Raw genomic sequence first — 25,085 nt, 5'->3', positions numbered from 1 at the left:
GCTTTCTGATGAAATGGAGTCCTAAAATCTTCATGAAAGGTATTTAAACAGACAGGGAAGAGAGGACTGTGACAAACACTATTACTTGTGAACAATTCACCTTACCCCCTAATTTATCTTCCCCACCTGACTGTGGTATAACAGGGAAAGGTGTTCTGCAAATTAGAAATGCAGTGAAATCTCCTAACAGACTGTACCACATTAGACTGCACATACAACCGTGATGCTGAGGCAAAAAGAGACTCTGGAGCCAGATTTGGTAAAGGGATAGACACAAGTGCAGGAAACTCAACCGCATAATTGGGCAGGTAAATGCCAAGCCAGATTCTTTCAATGTCAGCACAAGAAATACAATCTGTACTGTGCTACTGTCTATGAAGGATTAAAAGAAAACAGTTAGCTCAAGTGCTTGCATCCATGCAAGAAAATGAAGGACTAAACTGTAGCTTTGCCAGGTGCATTGTTGTGCTCCCCCAAGAGCAAATCAAGAAACACAACATGCCTCCTGGTTCCCCACTTATTCTGGAGGAACTGGGAGTGAGGAGGTATAATCTACAATAAGGTATCTATAACTGGCTCAGCGTACATTCCCCAGCGCATCAGCATAGATATGCTGCAAAGAGGACTGGGGAGACATGGCCGAGGCGCCATCCATTTTCCACTCCTTCCCATCCCACATATGTTGGGAGAAGTATAGTGGTGCACAGAGGCTGCTCTCCCTCATGTATAGGTACCCAAAGTACCTGTACCCTCTCCAGGGAGAGAAGAGTGCTTATAGCCCCCTTCCTCTCCAGGGCAGCCTGCAAGCAGGACCACAATTTAGCCCTATGTCAGGATAGAGATGGGCAGAATTTGGACAGAACAAGGATCATTCTAAAGTGCTCCACTCAATATGGAGTATTTAGCATCTCATAAATTCTCTTTCTAGTCCCATTTGGAGATATTGGCCAAATCTGGTTTACCAGGATTCAAGAAAAACAGTTAGTTAGAAACCAACCAACCAACATGCGTCCGACGAAGTGGCTATTCACCCATGAAAGCTTATGCTCCAATACATCTGTTAGTCTTAAAGGTGCCACAGGACTCTGTTGCTTTTTAGAGATCCAGACTAACATGGCTACCCCTCTGATAAGTGGTGTTAGATATTTCAATGATGCACAGGAGTAAAATGTGTCAAAAATGTGGTGTGAGGAAGCTACCTTCTTCTCTAAGGCTTCCTCTGTGACCTCGGGAGTATCACCTTCCTCCAGAGCAATGATCAGGATCATCCAAGGATCAGATGAGGATGGGCCTATCCCAAAAAAGGCATTGGGGGACCTGCGTCCTCTCAACCTTTTGTATGTTTCTAACAAGCAATTTCCCTAGACTCAGAGAAATTTCATAAAAAAGTTAAAGAGAAATGGCAAGGTGCCTCCTATTACCACCAGTCTAATGGCTTGTGCTGCTGCTTCAATAAAACACAGCTTTTTTTAATAGAAAACAACAGTTAAAAGCAGTTGACTGAAAGTGAAGAGCTATTGAAACATGCAGCCCAACTGGCAACTTCACTTTTAAAACAGTTTTAAAACTTTCTCCCCCTTTTACAAGTATTGTTTTGCTTGTGGCTTTTAACAGCTGTTCACCCACGCCTGAGCTAGATTTGAACTTCTGTTTTCCCAAAACTAAACTAGAAGCTTTAAACAGCATTTGATTTAAGTTTTTTTTTTAATTAAAAGGGGAGGTTAAAAGGGCCATGGCAATGGGTGATGCAGCTGTGCTTATGCCAGGGGAAAGAAGTCCAGAACTAGAAGTGAGGTAGAGTAAATACACAAAATAGCTCCACAAACTAAGTTTTCACCATGCATTTCTATTTTATTTTAGTTAATGGAAAGTTAACCCTGTGTGACTTATCTCAGATATTTTCTCAAACGGAAGTGAAATTCATTATGATTTGGCCAAATCTTGACAAATGTGATAAGCTGATCTATCAACATAGTGCTCTCCAGTCAGATCCCATCAGAATTAATTCCTGTTTCATAGGTTCCAATATTATTTAAAAATATCTTAATATAAAAAACAAACACAACAATGACCAGATTTCAAAGGTATTTAGATGCCTAAAGATGCACATAGGTGCCTAGTGGGATTTAAAAAGCATTTTACCTGCTTAGGCACTTTTAACTACCTAGCAATTAGGCACCTGACCTGATTAGTAGAGTCCTACAAATCTGCAAATATCCGCTTTAAATCCACGGACCAAGTTTGCGGATTGGATGCAGATACAAATTTTGTATCCACGCAAGGCAATGCTGATTAGGTGCTTCTGAAAAAACTCACTAGATGCCTATCTGCATCTCTAGGTGCCTTTGAAATCTGGCCCTAAATGCCAAGACATAGAGCTAAAGATAGGAGAAATAAAACTAAAAAGGAAGGTGGAGTTAGAATTCAAATTTCTACACCTATTTTTATAGGCACAAATTGAGTATGAAAGCACACAATAGTAGTACTACATATCATCAGGGTACTTAAAGAGTCTTTGCTACTAAGGCATTTAAAAAGAAACATATAAAAGAGCATTTATTAGGCTGAATTTGATAGGATTATGAAGGGGGTTCTACATTAATTCACAAGGATTATTTACCCAGCTCCAAAGGAAATCCTTCCTAGTGCACATATTATTTAAACCAAAGAACCATAATGGCTCATCCATCAAGTTAATTCAGCCAAAGAAACTGCAGAAAATCCTCATAAGATTTCTACTGTTCAAAATAATAATAATAAAATATGTGCATGTAGAGTAATCCACACTTCTCAAAACACAACTAGGATATTTAAAAAAATAAGAACAAAATACTGGAGTCCACACTGGTCTGCTAAAGCAGTGTTCCCTGAAGATCTGAGAAGGGAAAGCAAAGCCAACAGCATTAAAAACACTCTCCTTATACTACGCCCAACAAGGGCCTGTGTGGGAGAGAGGAGAAGAATAAAAGAAGTAAGAGAAGAGGGCTCCATGCAGGAGGAGGTCAGTGGCTAGTGCAAGGAGGCAGGTGGAATAAAGGCAGGGGATAGGGTAAATACATGCACATACACATGGAGGAAGGGGCAAGTTGGGGCCAAGGACTGGGACAGAGGGGATCCAGAATGAGGAGGGAAAGCAGGATTACTTGTCTAAGTGGGACCAGGGATCCAAGAGGCCCTAATCAGGGTCTCCATCAGCCTGGATCCTCACAAATGTTCTTAAATATGAAAATACCAATCCCCATTGGGGTGGGATACAATGGTTTATGGGATGTCATGTTCAGTACTAAAACAAACTTTATGTTAAAGTAATAAACCAGCTAAAATATTATTGCTCTAAGAAGGCTGACATATTTTCCATTATAAACCTCCAGCTAGTTAACTGTATTTTGATCTTCTATCAAAGTAGCTCTTTCTTTGATTCAAGGCTTTGTTGCAAGGGAAACTTAGACCAAAGGGCAACCAGTTATATGTAGAGGGACACAAATTACATCTTAGCATCTCAGTATACCAGACCTAACAAAACAATTTAATCACAGAAAAAGGTCACACTGAAAAAGGCAAATATGACTTTAACATACTTCTGAAGCTTCTGAGAATAAAATACTGTGTTTTGAGAACTATTTGCACAGTAGTTCACCAATGACAGCTAAAATGATACTTTGAACAATTCACACTGTGCCAACTACTGTCTGAAATAAGTCTAATTCTTTGCACTATAGGAGGTGAAATTCCACCAGATAATTATAGAGTGACTATGTAAAAATATTATTTCATATAAAATAAGTTAACACTTGTTATGTAGTCTTGCACACAAGTTAACTGTAGAGGTATCATTCAAGGTAGAAAGAAAAGGAAAGGTTAACCCATCCATACATGGCAGTCAGTGACATGAAAGCTCCTTACCACTGTGGAAGCTAGCTTAAACAGCTGACTAAGTCATCTTGAAGACAGTTGGGCTCAATGTAAATGGGACCATACAGAAGGAATGGTCACTATACATGATACTTTAGAAAGGTGGCAGGTGAGTTGGAGGGGGACTGGGAGTTCATTCATGCAAGATACCTCCTCAAGAGGAATACGTGAACTCTTACCTTTTCTTCTGATACCCCAAAGAAGGCATGGTGGTCCTATAGTACAGGAAACCACACGTCGTTGCCAAAAGAAACATGGGGTTAAAAATTTTTTTTAAAAAGCTGGGGTAGAGTCAAGATATCATTGGATTTTTTGAAGAATGCAGGGTTCTGTCACGTCCTCCCCCACCCCCATTTCTTCTCCTATAGATTAGTAGAGAGAGAGAGAATATATCTCCTCTCTGAAGATTGTCAGCTGGGAGCTGTCCTTTCAGGCCATTCTGCATCTGATACCCAATAGCACAGTGCTCTTTAATCTAGCAAAGCCATAAAAGACCCAATGGCCTGAAGCTGAAACAAGACAAAATTCAAACTGGAAATATGGCAAACATTTTTAACAATAAGTTTAACTAACCACGGAATAATTTACCAAGTGATGTGTTACAGTTAGATTGTAAGCTCCTCAGGACAGGGACCTGTCTTTTTATAATGTGTTCGCAGTGCATAGCACAATGGCTTCCTGTTCTATAATTTGGTCTCCTAAGTGCTAGCACAATACAAACAATAAATAACAATGAGGGTAAAAGATGTGATGGATGCTCCATCACTTGAAATCTTTGGTCAAGACTGACTGGTCTTTCAAAAAAGAAATGCTTTAAATTCAACCTAAATTACTGGCCTTGAAGTAGGAACTGCAGAGTGAAGTGCTATGACCTGTATTGCACAGGTCAGACTAAATGATCACAGTGGTTTCTTTTGGCCTTAAAATCTGCGGGTGAAATTCTAGAGGAATGGTTCAAAAACCATGTGAAGTTGTTGTTATAGAAAAATTAATACACCAATTACATACCCAGAAAAATAGACAGAAGACAAGGAAATACTTAGATATGTAGTTACCATTTATTCAAAGTAGATTCACCTGCAAAACAAACAAACAAAAAAAACCTACTTCACAACTAGCCCAATTATTTTTTAATATTAACATTTGATAGACATGCCTGGTTTGTTAAATGTGTGTAATTACAGATTTCACTCAGTGTAATAAAATCATTAGAAATGACATGTCATGGGTAGTGTTAAGATGTTCTCTCTGTAACCTAGTAACACCCTGTCAAACAGAGATTTGATATTATATTACTGTATACTGTTTCTCTAAACAAAAGCTCAAAGTTGTAATATTATTGTATTGTCTCTGATATTCACAAGGCATGGATTTGTAAACCCGTTCAAACGTTCTCAATAAATAAATTGTTTAAAAAAAAATCTGCAGATGAAATTCTGTCTCCACTAAAGTCAATGGCAAAATATGACTTCAAAGGGGCCAGCATTTCACCCTATGAATCATCTTCCTAGGTGTCAATTATCTCTCCAGAGTGAGGGAAGCCCTTTGCATGCTCAGTACCTCACAGGCATCGCCCAACATTCAGAGAAGATATAGCCTCTTACTCATCCTCTGGATACAGTGAAATATTAAGTGGGCACTTAACACCATATGACTGCCTAAGAGACACTCTGCATCAGATTACAAGTAGTTCTACAACTCTGGAGGCCATGATTGGGCTGCCCTGAAAGGCTCCATTCCATTTATGCACCAAGACACAGGGTTTGCTCCAAACCAGAATGCAGCCGGAGCACCAATAGTTTAAAAAAAATAAAAACTAATAAAAAAAAGTTCAGTGTGGACATCATCCAAATATAAAGTTAAAAAAATTAACCTGAATAAGCATGATATGATAATTTACCAACAGGAATGAGATATAAAATGAGTTAACAGTCATTGTCCAAGGGAGGGTATGCCATGATTCAAAGAAAATGTAACTTATTTCTGAATATTTTCTGTTTTAAGGGACTTTGTGATTATTTAAAGACATTTATCTGTTCCCCTTACTCTCCAGTGACCTGTTTCCATTATTACTTCAGTGCTTTCCTTTAAATTTAAACATGTGAAAGAAAATTAAATGTTCATTTACTGCTTTGTATGCCAATATGACTTCTTGGAACATGTGAGGATAACTGTATACCATGGGATTATGAAGTTGCTATAGTACTTACTCTTCAGTAGAGTAATTACTCTAGCAAGTGTGTAAAGCAAAGAGGCCCAGTTGCACAGGGCTGAATAGGAGTTTTATGAACTGCATAAAAGCATGATTAGTATGGGGGAAACATGTTTCACACTTTTATTGTAAAGAACATGAGAATCTCATGCCAGAACAGATGTTCATAAATTGGGCCCTTAATCTAGAGCACTTTCCAGGTTTTAAGATATATCCACTGGTCTGGTAGAACATATTCCTCTCTTTTTAATATAATTCTCCTGTTTAGTTTTTTTAATAAATAAGTTTATGAGTTAGTAGTGTTGCCAGCTGTTCAGCTGATTTACTGTCAGAGTCTGCTTTAATATAGAGTGGCTTTTGTGGCTTACCCATATAGATTACATTTTAAGCTTCAAGATATCACTATAAAGCAGCTGGAAAAAGTACTGGCTGTGCTCAGAAACCTACATTATTGCCCTAGTGATCAACCACTTGAAATATGCAACTACCCCAATAACTACTCAATTCTCTGAAAACAGTTTTGCCCGACCCTGCTCTCAAACTGGAAGTCTCCTCTTAAGCTATAGTTTATAGATTTTTACCAGAAAGACAACATACGAAAATTAATTATTTGGTAATTGGAGTACTATCTGGCAATTCAAATTTCTCTTTACAAAGACTATTCCTTTATTTAATTTCCTTTAAAAAACAAACTACGATTTTCTCCTCACAGTTCATCACAATGGATATCCATCAGGAACCATTATTCAAAATGGTGAATGTGGTGGAGTTCAAATTATAGGCTTTCATAAAAGTTAAGGTTTATTATTTCAATGAGTTATTTCAAATTTTTCCCTTTTCTTTAGAAAAGTTACAACTAATAAAGTTAGGGATGGAATGAACAAGTTCCAGTAAAATCCAAATACCCTTAGACAGCATGGGGCTGCACGTGTGCAATGATATATTAAATTAATACCCTCCTGCATCTCCAAAAGTAGGGCTTCTAGAAATCCCTTTGCAGCACCATGAACATTTCCTAAATGGTACTATGACAAAATTGTTGACAATACTTAAGAACTTGAGACAGTACCTTTATTAACACCACAGAATTATACAGCACCTATGGATGTGCTGATTCCTTCTCCCTACCTCCCATCTTTATCAGCAAATACAGGGCATTTTGATTCTGACATCTGCAAACATGGTACTATGTTTTAAATGGAACAATGGATCTAAGTCAAATGTCTCTACCATGGACACTGCCTACTCATTCTAATGTTGATTCAGTCCAACGGATGATTTAACACTGTCACACACAAGTACACATCTCCTGTATTGGTACAAAGGGCTATGAATATTCTACAGCTCATATTATCTGGTCCATTTCAATATAATTTTTTGAGGTTTTCAAGCTTTAAATATAAAATACAATGTGCTCCCCAAAGATACTGTATGTGGTTGCAATATCTGTCACACACACTCTTAGAGTTGGGCGGATCAGAATCTTTCTGTCAAAACTTTTTCTGAAACTGAAAATGAATTTCAACTACAGTAGAACCTCAGAGTTACGAACACCTCAGGAATTGAAGTTGTACATAATTCTGAACAAAATGTTATGATTGTTCTTTCAAAAGTTTACAACTGATCATTGACTTAATAGAGCTTTGAAACTTTACTATGCAGAAGAAAAACGCTGCTTTTAAACATCTGAATTTAAATGAAACAAGCATGGAAGCAGTTTCCTTACTTTTTCAAATCTTTTTTTTTTTAAACTTTCCCTTTATTTTTTTTTAGTAGTTTACATTTAACACAGTACTGTACTGTATTTGCCTTTTTTTGTGTGTGTCTCTGATACTACCTGATTGTGTACTTCCAATTCCAAATGAGGTCGGTTCATAACTCTGAAGTTCTACATATAACAATTGGGAGGGGAAAGAAGAGGCTACTTTCAAAAGAAATTTGCATTTTTTCATCAAAAAACAATGCCTGAAATGTTTTTGGTCAAAAACCAACATTTGGTTTGGAAATGCCTCATATCCCCATTTTCAGCTACGGGTTGGGTTCCCCCACTGGACTCCATCTCCCATAATGAACCACAGCCATTCTCAGGTTGCACCATCTCTCCAACTAAGAGGGGAGACTGTGGTGCATCTTGGGAGATGTAGTCTGACCAGGGAGTCCAGCCTATGGTGTTGGAGTCCAGCCTATGGAGAAGACTGAGTACACAAGGCGCTTGAACTACATTCCCATGAGACATTGTGGTGGCATATCTGAATCCTAAGTACTTTAGCTCATGATCCAAATACGTTGGCTTTTGAATTTCTATCAAAAAGTCAACATTTTCTGTGGGGGGGGGAAAGGTTGGGGTGGGGGGGAGAAGAGAAGACTTTTCTAACCAGCTGTACTTTAGAGTTTGACTAATAACTCCCATATATTGTAGCATTAGAGAGGGAAGAATCACAGAATCATAGAAATGTAGGGCTGGAAGGGACCTCAAGAAGTCAAAGTTCAGCTCCCTATGCTAAGGCAGGACCAAGTAAACCCAGACCATCACTGCAAGGTGTTTGTCCAACCTGTTCTTAAAAACCTCCAGTGAGAGGACTGAACAAGCTCCCTTGGAAGTCTATTCCAGAGCTTAATTATCTTATAAGTTGGAGTGTTTTTCCTAGTATCTAACCTAAATCTCCTTTGCTGTGATTAGACTTCTTGCCTTACCTTCAGGGGACATAGAGAACTGATTACAATCCTCTTTTTAACAGTTCTTCACATATTTGAAGACTTATCAGGTGCCCCTCCAGTCTTCTTTCCTCCAGTCTAAACATGCTCAGTTTTGAATCTTTCCTCAAAAGTCAGGTTTTCTAAACCTTTTATCATTTTTGTTGCTCTCTTCTGGACTCTTTCCAGTTTATCCACATCTTTCCTGAAGTGTGATGGACAGAACTGGACACAGTACTCCAGCTGTGACCTCACCAGTACCAAGTACAGCAAGAAAACACTCCTGTTAATACACCCCAGAATGACATTAGTCTTCTTCACAACTGCACCATACTGCTGCTATTCAACTTGTGATCCATTATGTTCTTTCAGCCAGCTGTGTACCCACCTTCCAGTAATTTCATCTAGAGCACATGTCCCTAGTTTGCTTATGAGAATATCATGTGGAATTGTGTCAAAAGCCTTATTAATATCAAGATGTATCATATCTATTGCTTCCCTCTGTCCATACTAGGCCAGTAACACTGTCAAAGAAAGACATTAGGTTGGTTTGGCATGATTTGCTCTTGACTAATCCATGCTGGCTATTCCTTCCTCATTTCCTAGGGGTGGCTCAACCCCTCCCCCAACCCAGACCCCACCCCCACTCCTACCCTTCCCCCAAAGCCCCACCCCACCTCTTCCCACCCTGTTCCGCCCCCTCTGCCCCAGCACCTCCTGCACACTGCTTAACAGCTGATTGTGGCAGGCGGGAGATGCTAGGAGGGAGGGGAAAGAGCTGATCCGCAGGGCTGCCGGTGGGTGCTGAGCATCCCCTTTTTTCCCCCATGGGTGCTCCAGCCCCGGAGCACCCAAGGTTCCTATGTTCTTTATAACCCTATTATCCTTCAGATGCTTACAAACTGTTCAATAATCTGTTCCACTATCTTTCCAGGTATCCAAGTTACGTTGACTGATCTATAATTCCCAGGTACTCTTTGTTCAATTTTAAAAGATAGTAACTATTTTTGCCCTTCTCCAATTCTTGTTCATACCCTATTTTGACTTGTGTTCCTTACCCTTTGTTTTTAATAATGATGTTGAGTTTCTGGTAACAATTAAAGCTTTTCAGTGAAGACTGAAGCAAAATAGACATAAAATAGGCATTAAACACCTCAGCCTTCTTGAAGACATCAGTTATTAGCTCTCCTTCCCTGCTAAGCAAAGGACCTACATTTTTCTTCATCTTTCTCTTGATGTATTTTAAAGAACCTCTCTTCTTAATGCCTTTTATGTTCCTTCCTACATATAACTCATTTAGTGTCTTAGTCTTTCTGATTTTGTCCCTATGTGCTCATCCCTGGCTGGGATGATTTAGTTGGTGTTGGTCCTGCTTTGAGCAGGGGATTGGACTAAATGACCTCCTGAGGTCTCTTCCAACCCTAATATTCTATGATTCTATGCTATTATTTTGTACTCCTCCTTAGCAATTCGTCTGTGTTTCCACTTTTTGTAGGATTCATTTTTGATTTTCAGGTCAATAAAGAGCTCCTGATGGAGTCATATTGGCCTCTTACTATTCTTCCTCTCTCTCCTTCTCATTGGGATAGTTTGTTGTAGTGCCTTTAATACCGTCTCTTTGAGAAACTGCCAGCTGTCCTGATCTCCTTTTATCACTTAGATTTTTTTCCCATGAGACATTACCTGCCAGTTCTCTGAGTTTGTTAAAGTCTGCTTTTTTTTAAGTCCATTGTCCTTATTCGTCTCCTTTCTTTCCTTAGAATCATAAAATCTAACATTTCATGATCACTTTCACCCAAATTGCACTCCACATTCCTTTGACTCCAATTCCTCCCTGTTGGTCAGAATCAAGTAGTTAGTGAGAATGAAGTAGTGGGAACATTTCAAAGAGCTCTATTCTGCAAGTTCTTAAAAATAGATGTTTAATAACTGAGGGTCTCTGTTCTTTTCTTTTGATAACAAAGAAACAATATATATTAGAATTTTACTTTTTACACTATGTCTATATAACAGACTTAAAATGTATTTCATACAGTTTAAAGCCAGAAAGGACCATTACATCATCTGGCCTGGCCTCCTGTCTATCACAGGTCATTAAATTTCACCCAGGTACCCCTAAATTGAGCCCAATGACGAGATAGACTAAAGCATTTCAATCCTCAGGAGATAAAACTCTTGTGTGCTGCAGCCAGAGAACAGGGGAGACTGAGGTGCCACCAATGTCCAAGGACCCTGCAATGATTAGGTAGGATATCCTCAACCAATCCTCGCAGGCAATTCACACTCCAGGCTGCATGGAGGAAAAAAACCCAAGGTCCATGACAATCTGACCTTATATGGAGAAATTATATCTATTACATAAAAATACATATATATTAAAAGACAGTTAAGGTTGCAAAATCAAGCATTCAAAAGTTAAGAAATGGGGCAGTTAAGACTGCCAGAATTAAGGTTGCCCACTAAATCTTAATTCAGCCTCTTTCTGCATATGTATTATGATACAATCTTTATTTACATGGCCACATACTATTTTTTCCACAAGCAAGTCTTCCACAAATAGTTTCATCTCACTGTGACTCTGTCTCCTCTCACCTTCAGCTGTCTGGTCTATTTAGATTATAAACTCTTTCAAACTGGGACAGACTGTTACTATATGTTTATATAGCACCTAGCACAAGAGGGCAGCGATCTTGGTTGGTGCTTCCAAGTGCTAATGTAATACAAATATAAATGTTTAGGCTGAAGAGTTAAGCACCCAAAACTCAGAAAGCAGCAATGTTAACAATAATTCTGCTCCCTTGTGTATATACATATTACAAAAGACTCAGTATGTGATGATATCAATAAAATTATTGGATTTGCTATGCCTCATTCAGTGCACAGACTGCAAGATGCCCAGCAAATGAGCTAGGGTTCTGTGATGCATGAGGCAAGAATCCAAAGGATCATTCTTGGCCACAGATTTGCATGAGTGTAAATCTGACGTTATTCAATTTAAGTCTCTGGTTTTATTCCAAATTAACACCTGTATAACCAAGATCCAAATTTGTCCTTCAGATCGGTGGGTCAACAAGTGTGCAGTGAACAAGGCCCAGCTGTGCAGTGAATGAGAGATGACTCTTCACTGTATCACAGAGTCCCTAAACAATGAATGAGGCAGGGTGGTTACTGCTCATGGATGGACTAGTGTGCAGCAAGGGCAAAATTCTCTCTTGTACAGAGGGCCAGCACAAAGCTTATGTATCACTTACATCCCATGGGAATTTTACCATAAATGAGGCAAAGTACGCTCAGTAAGCAGTAAAAGACAAAAGTAATATTTTCAAATGAATGGGGATATATTAACAAATTGGTAAAATATATAATGAAATTTCAGTAGAGAAAATATATTTTAATACTTCTAGAAACAGGAATTTCATTATCTGAAGGGTTCCTCTTTTCTGCTTTAATAGGTTATTTTAAATTAGAGTCAGACCCTTTCCTCATTCACTACACACCAGAGATCAAACTGGCCCAGCTTGTGAAGGTTTGGTGAAATGATATTTATTTTTGAGATTAGCATCATGAGCTACAGAATCTCAGCTCCCTCATTAAAAAAAAACAGTTTCCAGCCCTTATGACTGGGAAAATATCCTTGAAAAATATAAAGCAACCATAACTAAAACAAGAGTATCTGCCTGTAATCCTGAAACAATAGCAGAGAGGTGTGAACAACCCCAGTCATCTCAGTGAGGTGTTAAAACAGGAGAGGGATGATCATATTATAGAGATCAGCAAAATCTAGAGAGTAGTACCTGTTTTTGTTTGTTTGTTTCACAAATGAGTAGTGCATGGAAAAATACCACCACTTAATTTTTTCCTCAATCTGACCTGTGAAGTAAACAAGGCAGAAGGAAGGGGAAGTTCTCTGTTAGCATCCAAGCCTCACCTAGGAGGAATCCCACCCCACAGCATATGGAGAACTCAGTAAGGTATGAAAGTCCCACCCAAAGGGATTCAAGCTCATAAAGCCCAGGGGGACATTCAAGATCCACCGAGGAGGAGCCAAGCAAAGTTTAGAAGAGCACACATGATCGTATTGTGAAATTATGCATAATCTATTGAGAGTGACATCTCATCTTAGTGTACCAGGCGGATGGAGCTATGTTTGTGAGTGGAGCCTGGAACTATACCAATACTCATCACCACCACAACCTCCCCACTTTCCTTTAATTAGAACTCCAGCTACACACCATCTAATCTGCACATTGAAATGAGAGAGATCAAAGACTGGATCGTAAGACATACACACAAGGAACAAGGATAAGATGGTGTACCTCCTGAATTGAGAGCTTCACTCTACAACTCTAGGTCCTGATCCACAACTGGATCTGCTCAGGTTTCAATGGGACTCCATGCAAATCCAAATTGCAAGATTGAGACCATAATGTTCACCCATTTTTCTACAGAATTGCCTATCACTTTTAATTTTAAGAGAAGAGAAGAGAAATCCAACAAAAATATATTTACTATTTGCCTACACAGTTTGGCTATTAGCAACAGAAACCACAAAATGAACCAGTGCATGCACACTGAAAATGCTAAAATTTTAGCTGTAATTTGCCCCTGAACAATTCATGTAACAAAATATATACCGGTATATACATACATACACACACACACACCGGTATATTTTTTTATATATATATATACACACACACACACACACACACACACACTACACATACATATAATAGAAAATCAAGCAAAATGTTGAAGAGTTCAAAATATACCCTGAAAAATGTTTATTGTAAGGGTTGGTTTTCCCTCATATAATAAGACTATTTAAAAATGTGGTTGTGTACACTGGGGACAAATATCACACTGGGGCAAATAAAAGTTCTTCTAATAAATCACATTATACCTCAGTGGTGACATACATACTATGTGATACAGAGGTTGCAATGATAACTCTCTCTTAAAAAAGTAACCAGTCTCAGATAATTCTGAATAAAAAAAAAAAAAAACTAACACACAAGATTGAGGCTGTCCAAGGGAAACTCTAATTACCAACTCTTTTAACTTTTTAATTCCCCCTTCACAAATCTGCACATTTTAGTTCATGTTTTCCAGCTGGCAGAAACAAATTCCAATTTTCTTTAAGATTAGCCGCCCTTCTGCTGTCTTGTGCTCCTCAAGAATCTGACAGCAAATTATATTTTACTTTGAAAAACAGTAGTGAAGTTCAGCAAGATAACACACAAAAATCTGTTACCTTAGTTTTAACTGTCACAAAATCTCCACTGATCAGAGGTAGAATCATAGAATCATTGAATGTCAGGGTTGGAAGGGCCTCAGGAGGTCATCTAGTCCAACCCCCTGCTCAAAGCAGGACCAATCCCCAGACAGATTTTTGCCCCAGGTCCCTAAATGGTCCTCTCAAGGACTGAACTCACAACCCTGGGTTTAGCAGGCCAATGCTCAAACCACTGGTATGCCTAAAATATTTTAGTAGCCAAACTCATGTTTCAGAATCCCAAACTTCTATCAGTTACATTCAGTTGCTTCTAAGCTAGGATGAAATTAATTTAAAGAACATCTCAAATAAAATTCTTAACTTTTTCAGTCAAGTCAAATCTAACTGGGAGATGTTTAAGTTTTCCTTACTGAACAGGATGGTAATTCTCCCTCCTCCATCTCCCACCCACCCACCCACACTCACCCCCCTCCAATCTGCCCACCGCATAGTAAACAATCATTTAGTGTACACAAATCAGATGAAGTTAGAGTGTATGCATAAACATTGTACCATTCCTTCTGTAGTTTATTACAAGTCTTGATTTTAACCACTGGTTAAGAAATAATTACAAAAACAATTATTTACTGAATGATATCTAGTTCTTGAATAAAAAAAGAATGCTATAATAGCATTTTTTTCCTACTTTGTCCAAAAGTCTGATATTAACGTCCTTTTCACACTTGAACATTGGTTATCCTCTATCATCAGCTTTCCTCACTGATAATATATAAGAATATATTTCCACAGTAGCTAATGGAGACATTCCTACAAATCAATGTGCTGCAGTGATACAGAAATAAAAGCTTATTTCACTGTAATGATGCTTCCAGACTTCCCTCAAGTCAGGTGGTTACTTGCAGTTAATGATCTGTGACATACCACACAAGTAGTCCTAAAAAGACTTATTATCCACTGCATGTGCAACAATATTTGCTTTATGGATGGCTAAATGAATGAAGACATTCAATGTAACTGTAAAAGTAAAATCAAAAGAAAACTTACAAGTAACATGTTTTCTTTGAGTAAAAGAGCTGTGAACATTTTCCATTAATACTTAACCTTTTGCTGGAGCAGTGCAACCACATATAATGCTTGAATCCATAAAGACCAAGAGCTGTTCAGGGTTAATGCTGATGCCCCCAATCAAATGTTGTAACTTTTTCATAAATGCAAGAAGTCTAATTTCCATTGGTGAAATCACACTGTATTTATGTCACATGGTAGAGAAGCCAAACTTTAGAAAGAATGAATGTGCATACTCTATGCCTTTGAAAAACTTCTTAGCATTTTTCTTTTAATCAAATAAAACAGATACAAAATTAATTTCTAGAAGTTATGTTGATGTATTTTAAGCTGCATGAGTAAACTTACCTACTAGTAGAAAAGAATTGCAAATTAATTTTAAATAAGCTACTCAGACAGCACAATATCTTGCATAGCTGTCAGACTGTGCAGACATTCACACATTTTCTGTTTATAATTTTATTTCATTTACTAGACTCAGCTTTTGTCCACCATATGTCCACTGTACATTAACTATTCCCTGAGGTACAATTAAGGGCTTTCCATTTGTTGTAAGAAGACCTAAGTATGAAGGACGCAGCCAGAAAAAACATTTCTACCTAAACCAAAAACAGAAGCACATTCAGCCTGAACTATGGCTTATGCAGCATCTTTTTTTTATTAGACATATGTCCACATTGCTAAATAAACTACAGACAGAATCCGTGGCAATAGTACATGATCTCTCAGCATTTTATTTGTGTATTATTATAAAAAGAGGATATGCACACTGTTCTAACCTTTGTATTCAAATAATGTATTATTACTTGCAATTTTCAATGGCATGTTCTCTACATTTAAGCATAACTATTACTGTATGGTAATTTTTTATTTATTGGTATTTTTGTAGCACTCACCACAGTGGTATCTGAGCTCCCAGTTACAGTAACAGTATTCTGTTAGACTTTGAACCTGACTATCTAATTTCTGTTGTCCTTTGGAGGCAGAACATACGTGCACAAATAAAACAGCACAAATAATTTGACCTAAAGATTTTTAACTGGGGGAAAATCAATCAAGTTTGTTGTTTCTATCCTCATAAGCAAAAGAAAGTGTAACATGGTAGTCGTTTGCCAGTAGGGCTCATTTAATTCCACTCTTTTAACTGCCTACTCTTTTCCTCTTGAATTCTGAGTGAAAGCGAAAAACAACGTACTATCTGGAGTTTAGTGCAGACAAGCAGTGTGCAAGCTTCCTCACTTAACTCTGTTAATGCATCTCAGTGGTGACTTACAAAAGTTCTGCTAGTCTTGTCATGCTCCCAAAATGGTCTGGTGCCCCTGGCCCCCCGATAGCAACATAGGAATAGGTTTAGAAGACACTCATTTCCACTTGTAGCCTATGCAATATTATATTCCATAAATCAGATTCACCTGGCATGAGTGCAAGTCCACAGTCCTGAATGGAATTATACCGTTATCTCTGGAGTCCAACTAATTTATATAGCTATAAATATATATGTCAGCTTCAGCTCAGTGGCTGAAGCTTGAAGTGCAGTTCCCAGCAAGCCAAAGAGCAGGCTTACTATAGACTCATCCCACCTACTCCTGTCAGAAATGGCCTTGGACTTCACAGGCAATGCCCATAAAGATGGCAATGAGTTGACGCAGCCACATTTTGCTACAGTACTGACAGGTTGCATCCCTATGCTGCTCTGTTCCTGGCTATGGCTGCTGCCACATCATGGGGCCTTCACAGGCAAAGAACTGCCAAAACTCTAGGATCTGCCATCATAGCTAACCGCCCTAGAATCATCTTCGACCTTGGAAGAGACTAAAAGGAAAGTGAAATCGCTATTTAGCATAGTGGATGGTCTAGCAGATATGTCTCCATTCTGGCTTCCCAGCTAACATCAAGAAGGACTCTGGATGGGGGCTATGAGTAGAACCTGGGCTCCCCCCTGAGATCAGATACACCATGTACATTTGTCCACATAGATAAACGTGTAGGTATTAAGTCCAGGACCTGATTACCCTTTTGGTACACACATCCAGGTTCTTTGATACATCCTGGGGGCCCTCTCCCTGTCATATTCCCACTTCACAGCTCATGGAGTATATCTATGTAGACATTACAGAACTATACATCAATACCCACAACTTCCTCTATCTTACACAACCTGCTGTATGCTTGGCTAGCTAATGAAGGGATGAACTTGTAGTTCAGACTGCGCTTGATCCAGTCCCTCCAAAAGGGGTGGTTCAAGCCAGGGCAACTATTATCTCTAACATATTGCAAATAGCACCCTCAAAGCTCTCCTGCCAACAATGGCAATTTGACTGTGGTAGTACCATGACCGCTTTGGCAGTGCAGTCAGCCAGCAGTGCCACAACATCTATCCCCCTTTGCAGCACCAAGTAGAACTTAGGGTCAGGACCATGCCACTTAGGTGTCCCTTCTGATGCATTTTCGGTAACATAAGTAAAGAAATTTGTTTTAAAAATATGGTTTTAATTTCCCCATATCCTTAACCTAATGAAGAACGTATTCATGAATTGAGCTGCAAATATTTTAGAACTTTGCATAAAAGGCTACTTTCATCGGACATTTTTTTCTTTCATTGTCTTGAATGATTCTTTAGATGTTAAAGGCAAACTCACCACCAAAACAAAACAACATGCAGGGAATGTGGGATTTTCCTAATAATCTTCCGTTTGTGTAGGGATGATTATTCAACACAATTTAAAACATTCTAGATCTACACAAACAACTTGTCAGATGGGCTATATCATAGGGTAAGCTGGACCTTGAAGGGAGTCATGGGTTCGGCCTCACCTTTGACTAGTTGATCTCTCAATCCAGGGGTCATATGATGGAAGCATGTGAATAGGGGCTTATCTACACTATCCGTGCTTCGCTGATACATCTATACCGGTATAGTTATACGAGCAGAGCAAACAACACATGCTGATAAGAAGGAGTTTTATTATCAGTATAGTTATACCACCTCCCCGAAAAACATTAGTTAGGCCAACAGAAGCACTCTTCTGTTGCCATAGCTGCATCTACACTGGAAGGGTTTGCTGGCATAGTTCTGTTTGGCTAGGGTATTTTTTGGCACCCCAGACCCACAGAGCTAAGCTGACAAAACTTTGTCAGTGCAGATCTGGTCACTGTAGACCTGGCCTAGGAACAGGCCTGCTGTGGGGTATAAGACTAGGCTGAGTTCGTTCAGGAGAAACTCAAATGAGCAGGAGGATTGTGTGAACTGCTCTACACAGAGACTCTCCTTTGTTCCCAGGCAGAGAATCTGTGGAGTGCAAGCCTAAAGGGAACAGGAGCCAGCTCGAAAGGTTGGTGGAAGATCTGTGCTCTTTTTATTAAACAAGCCAGTCTCCCAGAAGGGAAAGGTTACTGAGAAAATACCCATATTTTGAAGTTTGATTAGCTGGGGAAGAAAGGGAAACTGAGGCAATAACTGGACCCAAAGTAGACCAGGAAAGCCCTGACACAGAAAGGATTCACATGAGTGCACTGTAAAGCCAAACATTCATATGTAAACTGGAAAATGTTTCTTTTTCTGTGGTCAGATAAGATAGGTAATAAGATTGTGGTTTGTGTGAATGCAAGTTAAAGGCTACACTAAAATATAACCTTTAAACTTCACAATGTAACAGCACATCATTTCCTGCTCAGAGATAGCACTCCAAGATCAATTAATCATGGCTAAGGCGAACATAGAGTCAACATTCTTAATTAGTGTTGATGCACTCTCCTCTATGCCCCCATCTGTCATGAAGACTGTTTAAAAATCTGAGTTATTAGTCTTTATTGGGGAGAGGATCTGGTTAATATCTCTAAGAGTAGACATCATTCATCCATCCACCATACACTGGTGCCTGATAATTTCTACCCCCAATATAATTTACAGATAACCACCGCCCTGAGACCATCTAGGCAGCTATAAATCAAAAAGAGAGTAGCTCCCATGCAACCTGGGTTAATTTTTGTTTACAATATATCAACAGAGAATGTTGGTTTGACACTTGAGGAGTCTGTTTATAGATCAGATACAGAAAATATAAAAGAACTAGTCAGGATAAAAAAATAAAACACCAGTCAAATAAAATATAGAAGAACCATTCTAACTCACACTAATGACTAGAAAGCCTACAGTGAATTACTGAATTGTTAGAAAGTGAACACACGAAGTAAAAAAAGCAAAGATCTTACTGCACAAAATGTACTTATCTTAGCTTGTGATAATACTTAATATACTTCTAGAATACAGTATTGTAAAAGGATAAAGTCAACCCACACAGCTTTTTGTTTTGAATGCTTGCTGAGAACCAGAACTTATCTCACCATTCCCTGGTGTGCAGATTAATATTTAATAAAATATAACTTTACTAGTCAATTACAATACTAAACAAGTTCTTTACTTCTGTTGTTCACATTCCTGCTTTAGAAAACCAGTATTATCACAGATTTGACAACAAATGTGAAATTCAATATTTAATTTTGCTGTCAGAAAATAAATGTGAAATTTTAATTAGTTGCTTACTGAATAAATAAAAAGAAAAGCTTGAGAAATGCTGATGTGATTGAGCAACTGATTTAATTGATGATGGGCTGCGAATGAAGGAGGCAGATGTGGGTGGACCTGGTTATAATCTATACTTGGGCAGCTTACGTCAACCTAATTATGTCAGGGTACACACTACAGCCTTGCTTCCACCAACGTAAGTGTCCTATTATGTCGACATAATAACTACTTCACCTCCACGAGAGGCGTAGGGCTTATGTCGGTATAGCTAGGGCGACGCAGAGTCTGTATACTGTGGGTTACTTACATCAGCTGTTGGCAGTCATTCTTATCTATTTCAGGGCTCCATGCTGGAGCGTGAAATTGATAAGAAAGCTGCTCACAGCTTGGGCTGTCACCACGGGATGGGTGGGGGGCTCCAACTAGAGCCCAGTTGCCCACTGGGCTCCCCACTCGGAACCAGGCTGTTGCCCTGGCTCCCCAGTCGGATTCAGGCTACCCCCCGGGGTCCAGGTTCCCCACTCCCAGCCACGCTGCTTCCCGAGCTCCCTGCACCCAGCTGCACCGAGGTGTCCAGCTCCCCACTCCCTACTGGGAACCTGCCTGCACCCAGGCTCCAGGTACAGAACTCCGCGCTGAGAGCCCGGGCAACTGCTGTGTTCTAACCCAGGAGCAGGGGGGCAGCCAGTCTTTAGGCGGGGAGCTGAGAGCCCAAGCTCTCAAGTCACTGGAAGCACTCCTGGTGAGAACACTCACCACCGCTAGAAGGAGGTTAGTGTGGACATGAACCACTGCAGTAATTACTGAGGTGGCTATAAGACAACATAACATAGGGCGAATGTTTGTAGACTTAAGTTTGTAGACATGCCTTCAAACTGAGCCTAATGAGACTACTGAGATATGATGTGAGAAGGTAAGGAAGGAAAAAAACCCCACCATAACAGAAGACTAGGAAAAAAGAGACCATATATCCTGAAGAGAACAGTATTGTTTTCTCATAGAAGGATGGTTTCCCTAAATTCTTGTGTTGTTGTTTTTTTCTGTCTCCTGCTCCTAACAATCTAATCTGCAAGGCAAGTTCCTTCTTTCCTGCTGCCCAGAGAAGAGATAAATACTCCAGAAGCAAGAAGATGAAAAAAACATGAAAAACTTAAAGGACCTCAACTCATCCCAACACACCTAAGAAAGCCAGTACTAAATTAACAAATAATATAGTTCTCTCCAAGTAAGGTTGGTGAAAGCAAAAGGAGAGGGACAAGGAAGGCAGGGAGTGTCTCCTAAATTTTGGGGTTTCTTCAGTTTCTCATACTCCTGAATGGTTTAATCCTTTGGAAATTAAGCAAGGCCAGGTTACCCTGCTTGCCTAGAGGATCTGCTTCTGAAGACAAGCCTGAAAGACTTTAAAGAAGCTAACTATACAGGGAACATATTTTCAAGGGGCTAAAGCGAATTTTTAATGAAATCTTTTCTACCTATTTTTGATCTCTGCAGTATAAAGCAGAGATATTCCAGATAGTTATAAAAGAAAAGCTCATGTGACTGTCAACTAATAATATTGTACTGTACTGAAAAGAGAAAGTTAGATACTTCTGCAACCTGCTCTATGGAAAAAAAAAACACAAGACTATGAAAGTTATCATATTGTGATTATGCCAAACAGGAAAAGTAGCTCTTTTAAATTTGATGAAAACATTAATTAACATGGTATTTAGTGCTCTGAATAACACAATTCAGCATCCCCACCTGGAGGCAAAACAAACCTCTATTGGGGAAGGGGTTCACACTAACATATCAGTGGTTGGGTTCTGAATGTCTACCTAAAGTCTTTGACTAGCAGGCTACTGATGTAAAACAAACAAAGTTACCTAAACAGTTTTTGGCAGTTTTCTGTGTTAAAGTAACTACTACTTAATATTATCATTTCAAAGATGTTAATATTGAGGATGTGTAATGATGGAAGCCACATATGATAAAACTGCTTCCAAAGCAATGCTGCAAATACTACTGAGTCAGATATTCCTTACACAAAGGTGTTCGTGTCCATGACAGACAAATGTGCATACGTAAGTAAGTGCCACAGGAGAAAAAGCCTAACACACATGCTGCTGAATGCAGTGCATGTCATTTGTGAAGCCAATCTGCAAAACATGCCAGAGGTGTTTGGATGAAAAATGTCAGCAATGTAAACAACCTTGTTGCAACTGTTATATAAAAAAACATCACGAACACCACATACACATTCATAACTACTCCTAAAAAGAAAGCCAGATACAAGCAGTTCTTTACAGCTCCAGGTAAATCCTCAGTATGGATTCCGTTATCAGTATTCGGTGGATGGAACACTGGGTTTCTTCCCATTTTCTACCCTGAAGAACAGCTGAATAATTAAGTTTCCTTTTACAAATGAAAGAGAGAGATGCATATTGTAACTCTGTCAACATACCCAAAACATCAAATGTGTCATTACAGAAACGCAACAATGCAGTGCATGCAGTTCCTAAGTGCTTACGAATTATGAGGCAGGCCAAATTAAGGCTTTCTGTCCAAATGATCAAATGCTGGATTCAACATCACTAGAAGTCACAAAGAAAACTTCTAATTAATGGAACTGCAATTAAACATGCAGAATAGCCACTGTGGAAATAGTGTCTAATGGCGGCCTTCAGTGGTGCAAGTACAGTGGTACGGTACGCCGAACCAGTAAGATATTTATAGCTGATACGGCATACCGGAAAGACACAGGAGGATCCCGCTCCCAGTCCTTCCACGCAGCTGTGTCTTCTGAGTCCTCCTGCATGGAGTCTGTACAGCAGCCCTGCCGGAGGAGCTGCACGTTCTGCTCCTTTTGCCGCTGCGGTTCCTGGGATAGCCATGCGGTTCAGGGCTCTCCCAGGACCCGCAGCAGTGAAAGAGTGAAAGAAAGGCCACCGAGCAGCCCCACACCAGCAGCTCCTTCGGTGCAGCTGTACCACCCCCAGCCCAGCCCCCAGCCTTTCCATGAAGCTGCATCTCCTGAGTCCTCCCTTGCCTGCGGTATGTACAGCAGAAGTCTTTGGCGCAGCTGGAGGAGGACAGAACCCCCCTCCCAGGTAACGTAGGATGGATGTGGATTATGGGGAGGGGACAGGAGAGCAAGGGGGCCCTGGACGGGAAAGAGTCACGTGCCCCTCCTCCTCCTTTGTGTCCCTTGCAGCCTAATGGCAAGAAATTATTTCTATTTGCACCACTGGCAGTCTTCATAATTTCACTACTGCAAGGGAGAAATGGAGAAACAAACATTATTGGAATAATCTCCAAAAGCTAACTGAAAAGCAGATGAGAAAAAACACCACTTTATAAGACAGATAGTTGGAAGATGGCAACCAAATACATTTGTCCTCAAGTAGTAGTTTTATGGCTATTGACCAAAAAAGCCAAAAAAGGCTAGAAGAAAGAAACAGAAAATACATGCCTAATGTTACGAACAAGAGTAAGTCCACTGACTACTTGTTTAAGTGCTTCGCTAGATCAAGATTCTAAGTATCATGCTGTTAACATACCTGGATTTTACACAAAAATGCAGGTTTTGCTGGCAAAATTCAAACATCCACACTTGAAAATTTGGTCTTTAGAAAAGTAAAAAAACATTTAAAATTAGTTGAAATTAAAATCACATTTCTAACACCTAATGTAGCAACAGTGCATTCAAAACTGCACCGATTTATAGAATGCCTGATGTGTACAGGCAGGATATCATATCTCACCTAGTCCTCCAATATGTCCTTTGTTATTTTGTGATGACTGATATTTAGGAATCCAATAAATCCATTTGCTATGGAAAAATGCAGAATTTGCATTTTTACAGAGAATCTTTAGTTTTTACATTTTGTGAAAAAATAAAAAAAATATACAGTAGAACCCCATTTATCTGAGTTTCCATTATCCGTCTCTTCGTATTAACCAAGCTGGGGCTGACAGCTGAAGCCCGAACTCCACCACACACAGCTGACAGTAAGAGTCCTGCTGCATGGATCTGAAGCTCTCCGGATTATCCGAATTTTTGATTAACCAATGTGGCCCCTGTTCCATTTAGATTGGATAAACGGGGTTCCAGTGTATCAATAAAACATTGTGTTCAGCTGATACCTCTGGCTAAGGAAACTAAAGTTCAGCGTTTCATTTTAATCGTGGAAAAAAATATTGTTATGGGTTTTTTAATCACAGAATTTGGGGGGATTTTAATCATGGAAAACTAGGATCCCTGGTGATGTTATATATCCATGGAAACTCTGATCATTCATGGACTTAGCAATCATCACTGTTTATTTTTTGATGTCTTATCTCAATGAAGGACACCACAAGCTTGATACACAGTGGTCATGATTATGAATTTGGATGATATCTCCACTTACACAACTACAATTGGCTGCTACAGAGAACAGAGTGAAAAGTAAAGTAATAAAAGTCATTGGAAGTAAGGGTAACAAAGTACTAATAGACCTTGTTATAAGGAACTGGGGATGAAAGCCAATTGATACAAAAGTTTCATCTGCCTTTTCTGTCCATTCCAAAAGATATAGTCGTAGCCATGTCTGTTCCGGGATATTAGAGAGACAAGATGAGTGCGGGAATATTTTTTATTGGACCAACTTCTGTTAGAGAGAGGAACAAGCATTTGAGCCACACAGAGCTCTTCTTCAGGTCTTGGAAAGGTACTCTGAGCGTCACAGCTAAATGCAAGATAGAACAGATTTGTTTAGTAGAAGTAGTTAGCACATATTTTAAGGGTGTATTTGTCTTTTATCATTTTCCTGTGAGAGTTCATGAGAGCATAGTGCACTAAATGCCCCAATAGCAATTCTGTGGGTGAAACCAGACAATCACTACACTCTCAAATGAACTCACACAGGAAAATGATAAGAGACAAAAACACCCTATATAGGTTTCAGAGTAGCAGCAGTGTTAGTCTGTATCCGCAAAAAGAACAGGAGTACTTGTGGCACCTTAGAGACTAACAAATTTATTAGAGCATAAGCTTTCGTGGACTACAGCCCACTTCTTCGGATGCATATAGAATGGAACATATATTCTATATGCATCCGAAGAAGTGGGCTGTAGTCCACGAAAGCTTATGCTCTAATAAATTTGTTAGTCTCTAAGGTGCCACAAGTACTCCTGTTCTTTTTACCCTATATAGGGTAACCATACATCCCATTTTGGCCGAGATAGTCCTTTTTTTAAGCCCTGTCCTGGCCGTCCCAACTTTTTTGGTAAAAATGGGCATTTGTCCTATTTACACTTGCCAACTGATCAAGTCAAAAAAGTGGGGTGCGAAGGAACATGGAGGGGTAGCAGCAATGGCACCCCCACACAGAGGGGGCAGGGCTTGGGCAGGTGGCAGGCAGGGTTTGCGAGAGCAGCGATGCCAGCCCCAGCCTTGCAAGGGGAGAATGGGGCAGGGC

At 39.4% G+C, this 25,085-nt stretch overlaps 1 protein-coding gene and 1 long non-coding RNA gene across 4 annotated transcripts in view; both read right to left on the bottom strand.

Moving 5' to 3' along the window:
• RAB28 (RAB28, member RAS oncogene family) overlaps positions 1 to 25,085 on the bottom strand; it is a 103,244-nt gene that overhangs the window by 47,371 nt on the left and 30,788 nt on the right. The window lies entirely within an intron of this gene.
• LOC117877984 lies at positions 1,352 to 23,260 on the bottom strand. The gene is made up of 5 exons (XR_004645870.1): positions 23,184 to 23,260; positions 21,931 to 22,038; positions 4,968 to 4,989; positions 4,092 to 4,127; positions 1,352 to 1,361 (listed from the first exon to the last, which is right to left on the bottom strand). It is a non-coding gene; the product is annotated as an uncharacterized LOC117877984 (long non-coding RNA).

Source organism: Trachemys scripta, chromosome 5 (genome assembly GCF_013100865.1).
Source record: "Trachemys scripta elegans isolate TJP31775 chromosome 5, CAS_Tse_1.0, whole genome shotgun sequence".
NCBI classification, from domain to species: Eukaryota; Metazoa; Chordata; order Testudines; family Emydidae; genus Trachemys; species Trachemys scripta.
Note: the sequence above shows the minus strand (reverse complement) of the source record. Positions and strands in the feature narration are given on the sequence as shown.